Genomic DNA, 6000 nt, shown 5'->3' with positions numbered 1-6000 from the left:
TCCTCCATAGTCAACTACACCGGTTCATACTCCATTTTCCAAAAAAGAAAATTAAAGTCCAATTCACCCCCCTCTTGGACATTCTTGTTACTTGATTTATTGAGTTACCACTTCTAACAATTGGTATCATAAATTTGGTCTCAATTTGCAAGTTTAAACATTTTGAGTAAAGATCCTTTGTTAGCTCTAAGAGGCAAAAATGAGATGAGAAATCAAATGTGCCAGAGTAAGGAGAAACAACTCAAAGATTGGATGTTCTCTTGACACACAAATTGAAAATAAGTGACTTCTATAATAAAAATCTCTTTGTGCTTTTAATTTTAAGAATTTTGTTTAGTTTCTTGAGATTGATTTGCTTGGCTTGGTTTTTAAAGTTGCTTGTCTCTTTTGACAGAAAATTATGGTTGCATATTCTTTCTTGGATATTGAGTGCATAAATATTTTTTTTTTAGCTTTATTGACAAATCTTGATTATGAAAAATTGATTTAAATATGATATATGTTACAAATTGCATGATCTTGGAGAAAGCATGAACATATGAGACTAAAACTATACACTTATATTTGAACTTGAATATATTATCATTTTACTTATTGATTTTACTTGATTGTGAAAAATTGTTTTGACAAAGTTTTCTCATGTTTTGTGAAATCGATTTCATATGATGTTTTTGAGGAAAAATGGTTTTTGAACATAATCTTGAACATGAAAGATTTGATAATGTAATATCATATGAGCAAATTTGATGAGTTACATTGTCATTCATTCTAGTTGTCTCAACAAAAAATTGAGTTTAGAGAGTTGACTTTTTTATTTCCTTGTATCTATGATAATTTGACCATTTAAACAATCTTGACTCATAATTTAGAACTTACGTGAATAGTTCAAATCAATTAAAGATGAGCTTAACATGAATTGACTACTTGAATTGATATGAAAAATGCTTGCCATCCTAGAGCTTATAGTGAGTTATGAATTGAACAAGTTTTGCCTCACGATGAAGAAATTTCTTTTGACTTATTCTTATTGAATGTGCATGATTGCTTGCAAGCTTGAATAGTTATAAAGGCATTTTTGGTACAAGATTGTGAAATATTTGAAAATGACCCTTGATATGCATAAATATGATTAATTATGCTCACTACACCTTTCATAAATCATTTAGAACATAATTAAATGAAATTGCATGACTTTGAGCTCATGATTTTACATAAAGCATGTCAAACTCAAATCTGATATGTTTCAAGTGCAAAGTTTTTGAAAAGAGAAATTAAATTTTTGTCAAATGATTTTCTTGCAAAAACTTCTTGATTTCATTTGATTGAATGTGGTTTATCTTTGATTTTCATGATATAGCTTGGTTGAACAAATTATTTTTGATATGTGCATTTATGCTTTATGAAATTGATTGAAAGTATTTTTTAAGCATGATCTTAAGCATTACAATTGGACGTTGGTATATGTAAAACTTTGACAAGTATGCCTTGTGTTGAAAATACTATTTTGACTTGTTCTTGATGAAATTAAATGCATGAGTAAATGCTTGAACTTGTTGATCCTATTATTACTCATGTGCTTGCATAGATAACATTATTTCTTAAGAATGAAATGTTCATATGGTTATATTGATTAAATCATTTTTTGAGAAACTAAAATGTTAAAATGCTTGATCTAGAATCAATTCTTGGAATATGTTTTATGATTGTGCTTAATTGATTATTTCAAAATTGATTCCTTGATTATGCATATAGAATTGGTTATGATGAACACATTGAACTTCATGAAAAATAATTTTAGTTCATCCATTATATTTGGTCAAGTCATATGATTACATGACATCTAACTTAGCTTGACCTTAATGTTTAAAGTCTAAAATTTAACTTGAGCTATGCATCTAAATATGAATTTGATTGTCAAGTTTGATCATGACATATCTTGTGATGACATAGTTAAAATATTTTTGAACATGCATTTAAATGTTAATTATGTCCTCCATGAGCTTAAATGTTTACATAATCTAAAGACTTTGTGTGCATCCTACTTGAGCTTATAGGTTACCAATTGAATGCTCGTTTCTTGAATCTTGATAATTGGTATTCATTGATGCTTAGATGCTTACTTTAAACATATTCATAAGTTGAATACTTGATTTTCATCATTCCATAACACTTAGCATCACTCATGAATTATGAGGGTTATTGAGAAATAGCATATATCTTGAACTTCAAATGCTTGCATCTTTTTGATAGATGTCTAAATATTCTTAGAAGAATAAATTCATACTTGCATGTCGTGGGTTAAATTGGAATCATGATTAGTGAAGATAGCCAAATTTTTCTTGCAATCATGCTTGCGCTTACTTTATCATAATATTCTTTTATATGATCTCAACATGTGCTAAAAGCTTTGGTAATGCTTCATTGATAATGATATCTCTCTTGATGTGAATATCCTCCTTGAATTGATAGTTTTATATATTATATGGAGAATATTTCTTGAAATACTTGTTGAAAATATTTTGGAAGAATGCTTGAATAGTTGATGATTGAAAGTGCTTAATGATGATATTCTATTGATATTTGATGACATGCACTTATTGTGGAAATTCTCTTTAAATTGTCACTTTTATATAAATTGGAGAATTCTTATGAAATGATTAATATTTCTTGGTTGATAAAGCTTGATGATGCTTAATAACTATACTTGATAAAAATTAAAGAATGCTTATTGATGCTTGAAAATGATTAGGAATGATACTTGATGATTAATGATACCTTGGACATTCCTAAGAACTACTTGCACATATATCTTGAAAATATGAGCATTTGATGCATTTGATGAAAATTCTTTTTAATACTTATACTCTTTTTGTTCCATGAATATTTGAGAATTAGGGAAATATATTGCTTACATATTTGAATGCTCATTTATTCTAAGTTCATGATTTCTTTCCCAATATTTAATCTATTAAGAATCTCCAACAATTTGTATTGAGCTTATGAATTCTTAAGGGGGAGTTATTCATTGCCATGACTCATTAATGTCATAAGTAATTGAGGTCTTTAATAACAAGGTTTGGTGAGAATTCAACGTTTGGTGTTCTTCACTACTGGTAATATCTTTCTAAACACCAAAATTGATATTGTGCTTTATATTGTTTCTCACTTAAACTTGAATGTTAAAATGCATGATTGGTATCAAGATTTGGGCATTCTTTACTGGCATCTAGCCTTAAATTTGCATCGAGCTTTACAATTGTTTCTTTTCATTTGAGCTTTAAATTGATCATATCCTTTTTTATTGGTTAGAGTTTTGCAAAAATGATTTGCTTGATATGCTTTATGTCTTTTAAAATAAGGGGAGCCTTCACTAGATTTTTACCAATTGATAAAATGAGCTATAAAATGATTCCATCCCTTAAAATTGAATTTAAGCTTATTTGCTTTTTCAAAAAGGGGAGATTTTACTCATATCTTTCAATTGGTATTTTGAGCCGTATATTGATCTTTAACACTTGACATTGGAGTTAAATATTAGTGATATTATGGAATATGTGCTTATTGAACATCTTTATGCTTATCTTTCTTGATAAATGATGCTTGACTGTGTTGAATGGCTATATTACTTGTTGAAATTGATTAAGGATATTGAGTGCATATATATGATGACTTGGTGGAATAAAGGTTTCCAATTCATGATGTTAATGCTTATATTCTTGATGACTTTAGTTAATTATTATTTCTTGAGCTTAAATGTTAATGCTCACACTTCTTAACCTTTTTGATTTAACAAAAAGAGGGACAAGATTTATGAGCAAATTTAATGAATATGATGAGGGGGAGAATTTAAAATTATTTCAAATGCAAATTATGCTCATGGTTTTGTCATATCAAAAAAAGGGAGATTGTTTACTTTAAAATGATTATGGTTTTGATTATGACAAAATGATTTAAATTTTCATTTGCATTACTTGAGTGATCCTTGATATGCTCTTGAAATGTTTTGACCCTCATGCACTTGTTCTTACATAATTACAAGCTTGATTTTTGAAGTTGTTGAACTATATCTATAAGCTTGTATAAGTTTTAGTTGTACAAGTATATAATCTCTTTAACATTCGTCTTTGAGGTGTTGAAGTTGCAAGATAGGATCACAAGCAGTACAGTTTATCTTAAAGCATTCAAAGATCATCAATCTACACTTCACTAAGCTTGCTACAAGTTAAGAAACTCAATCATCACTCAATATTTGATCTTCACAACACTAAGGTTACTTTTACAAGCTTGATTCTTGAAGTTATTGAACTATATATAAGCTTGTATAAGTTTTAGTTGTATGAGTTTATGATCATTCTAACATTCATCTTTGAGAGGTTGGGTTGCAAGATAAGGTCACAAGTGGTGGAGTTTATCACAAGGCATTAAAAAATCATCAATCTACATTTCATCGAGCTTGACATAAGTTAAGAAACTTAGTCATCACTCAATTCTTGATCTTCACAACACCAAGGTTACGCCATAAAGCTCACTCTCAACTCAACATTTGATCACAAGGAAAAAGCAAGGGAGTAGTTGAAGTTAAGTGCCAAAATATCAAGAAATCTTAGAGAAACAAAGCTCCAATCAATCTTTAGAGCAATGCAAGTTGATCCTATGGTGATAAATTATGCAAGTATGGCTAAGTGTGTATCTTGTACATGCCATGACATTTCAAGCATAATTCTCACTACAAAAATCCAATTGATGTGATTCCTAAACCATCGAAAAGTTAAGAGACAGGAATACAACTTTCATGTTTACCACTCCACCCAATTCAAATTAAATGAAGATTAAAATCATGTCAAAAAAGGCTAGACTGTTGTAGAAATAGCCATAGTCCACCTTATAACTCCTAGTCGATCCTAAGAAAGTAAGCACATGTAATCCAAGCTTTTATGAAGCCATAGTCAACCCTAAGCGAGTGGTAGTCGATTATAGCAAGCTAGATTTCAAAAATACAAGCTTTCTAGAAGAAGATCGATTAGAGAACTTTAATAGTCAACTACAAATGACCGTTAGACACAAAATTCCAAAGGAAAACAGCTAGTTTCTTGCTCTAATCACCTCCAACGACTCCAAGACTCTTTCAACTATAAAAAGGACCATTGGGAAGCATTTCAAGTTAAAGAAGAAGAAAGAAAAAGGGCCGAACTCTTGAAGATCATGGTCTTGAAAAGAAACAAGAGAAAACCAAGCAAAACCAAGCCTACTTGATTTTAAACCTTCTTTGTGCTTTCATTCTAATCTTTATATCCTATCTTTATACCCAATATTAGGTATTCTTCCTTCGTTGTACGCACTTAGTAAAATTTACCTTTTAAAGGCACTTTTGCTATTCTTGTAAAGGTTCTAACTTAGTCTTGAAAAGTTAGTGTATGGGTTTGTGGTGATCCCATTAAAACCATGAGTTTGTGATGAGCTCGGAAAAACTATGGTTTGTGGTGAACCTATTAAAACCATGGGTTATCGCTTGATCTCGGAAAAAACTGTTGTAAGGGTTATCACTTCCAATTAAAAAGCAAGAATCCTTTTAGTGGATTAGAAATTCCTTGGCATGCCAAGGGTGTGGATGTAGGCATTTAAGAAAGCTGAACCACTATAAATCCTTATATCTTCATTTTCTTTTTTATCATTGCTTTAAATTGCTGCACTTGACTTTGCAAAACTCTTTTTTCAAATTGCTTAAGCCTTGAATTGATACTCATCACAGAATTGATTTACCTTTTTGTTAAAAACATTTTTCATCATTACTTTTGTAACACCTCGTGACCTAAAACGGTGGTTAATACGACTTTAAGAACAAGATTAAGACTGATAAGGTTCAATTCAAGAGTTTAGGAGTGGTGAAGGAGGAATGGAATATTTTGAAATAAAATATTTCGTACGTAATAAAATAATAATATTTTATTAAGGTCATCGTTATGAAGTAAAAAGGAGCAATGGAGCTAAACTGAGATAAAT

The sequence above is a fragment of the Theobroma cacao genome, chromosome 1, assembly GCF_053813885.1.
Source record: "Theobroma cacao isolate CCN51 chromosome 1, ASM5381388v1, whole genome shotgun sequence".
Classification (NCBI taxonomy): Eukaryota; Viridiplantae; Streptophyta; class Magnoliopsida; order Malvales; family Malvaceae; genus Theobroma; species Theobroma cacao.
This window is presented reverse-complemented; position numbering follows the sequence as displayed.